The sequence below is a fragment of the Tupaia chinensis genome, unplaced genomic scaffold, assembly GCF_000334495.1.
Source record: "Tupaia chinensis unplaced genomic scaffold, TupChi_1.0 Scaffold144270_1, whole genome shotgun sequence".
NCBI lineage: Eukaryota > Metazoa > Chordata > Mammalia > Scandentia > Tupaiidae > Tupaia > Tupaia belangeri.
In genome coordinates, this window is record NW_006204128.1 from 134,437 (window position 1) to 136,456 (window position 2,020).

Below are 2,020 nucleotides of genomic sequence, written 5' to 3' on the forward strand. Positions count from 1 at the left end.
TGGCGAGAACAACAAATCATACTACATTTATTGTCCTATAAATGTTATGTCCACGATAAACACTAAAGTCTTTTACTTTGCAAAGTTTGCGGCCGTTAGGCCTGTTAACATTTCTCGAGTGCCGCCTTTCTTGAATCCTGGCTGGAACTGCCCCTCAGCTGCCGGCTGGCTCCATCTATGTGAGAAGGGGTGGGGAGCCGGGCCTGGCGGATAAGCACCACGCTGGACCATCACTCCTTGGCTTCTCCAGACTCCGTGAAGGGAGACCTGGCTTCCTCATGCAATGGCTGCTGATAGAGAAGTCAGACCTGCCTGCTCTGCTTCGCTGCGTGCGGCCACACACAGGCGTCTCACAGCAGCACTCGGGCCGCCCGGTGCAGTGAGGGGCCAAGGAAGGGGCACTGCTCCTCTGGCATTGGAGAAGAGAGACCACTCCGCCCTCCCAGCCCGTGCCACTCCACCAGAGCCACAGATTGCCCAGTATGCCCAGACCTCCGATCACTAGATCCCCTGCAGCTCTACTCAACAACCAAGGCCTTCCTACTCCAGCACAACTCACAAAATCCAGTGCGGCCATCCACACGGAGGTGGGGCGCCACCTACACACCAGCACCCGGCTACCCTCACCGAATACCCTGAATCCAGTATCGGAAGACATTTTCTTTTTTGGAGAGGTTTTTCCTATAGGGCACGTGCGCTCACCAGAAAGACAGAGACAGAGACAGAAAGCAAGAAATCACCCTGCTGGGGGTGGGGGAGTGGCTGGCCACACTGCAATCCCTTCTCCGTTCTTCTCTCGGCATCTTGGGCACACAAACATGCACCCCGCATGAGTTTAAGCCGCCATTGGCCCCTTAGGAAGATTTTTGCTGGTACAGAGCCCATTGTTGGACAGTCTCAGCTTTATTTCATTGACAGAGACGGACAGATGTTCAGGTATATCTTGAATTTTCTTCCAAGATCAAAACTCCTCAAGCCTGATGATTTCAAAGACTATACTTTGTTATGTGAAGAGGCAAAATATTTCCAACTGCAGCCATGTTGTTGGAAATGGAAAGATGAAAGCAAGATCGAGCAGTTGGCTGCTTTTCAAGGCCCTGTGAGTGCCTCCTGGTGCGTGTGGCCCAGACCTTGGAGGAAGACTCACTCGTTGGAGACAAATCCTTGATGGCAGTGTTTCCACAGAGCAATGACGTGATGTGTAACTCTCAGTGCAGGCTGGAATCATGACTACATATGTCATCAGGTTTCCACTAAGTGGCTGCTGTCACCTCAACTCAGCCCAGGTCCTTGCGAGGTTGCAGCAAAGAGGCTTTGAAACCGTGGGCTCCTGTCGGGGAGGGGTGGACTCGTCCCAGGTTCAGCACATACTTCCTCTAGCGGGGACCGAAGCATCACCCACCGGTCCCCTGTCATCCAGATAAAGCAGGAGCCTCTGGACTAATAGACATACTTCTTCTGCAGAAAGGAAAACATACACGACAAATAACACAAACAAACAAGGGATGTCCGTGTGCCTTTGGACCCAAGTCCTGGACCTAAAGTTGAATAAAAGACACGTTGACATCCACTAGAGACCACACCTGTATTCATATAGGAACAATTGGAATAGTGGCATCCTCAAGGTGTAAAATATGTGTGTGTGTGTGTGTGTGTGTGTGTGTGTGTGTGTGTATATATATATGTCAAAAGGAAGGAAATGCAAAAGAAGCAGCAGCATGATAGCTCCAGTTAGCGCTGTAATGGCCAGGAAGTGTCCTGGGCCTCCCAAGGCCACTGACCACTAAAAGGCATGAGTGGAGAAGACAGTTACACTTTTTATTGCCAACAGCCAGCCATTGTTTCTTTTCCTTTTACATATAAATAAATAAATAAATAATAAAACAGAAACAAAAACAGACACCTTGAGTCCAGTTTCTTTGCATACTGAGGTTTCACATTTCTCTTGGGCAGGGACCAGGCAGGACTTGAGAAAAACTCTCACTGCATTTGGGAGACATTAGACGGGAGATCTTAAATG

The 2,020-nt window shown here is 49.7% G+C and overlaps 1 pseudogene; it reads left to right on the forward strand.

The window, feature by feature from the left end:
* Positions 1-482: 482 nt before the first annotated feature.
* On the forward strand, positions 483-1,444 carry LOC102491294 (BTB/POZ domain-containing protein KCTD1-like; annotated as a pseudogene).
* The last annotated feature ends 576 nt before the right edge of the window (positions 1,445-2,020 follow it).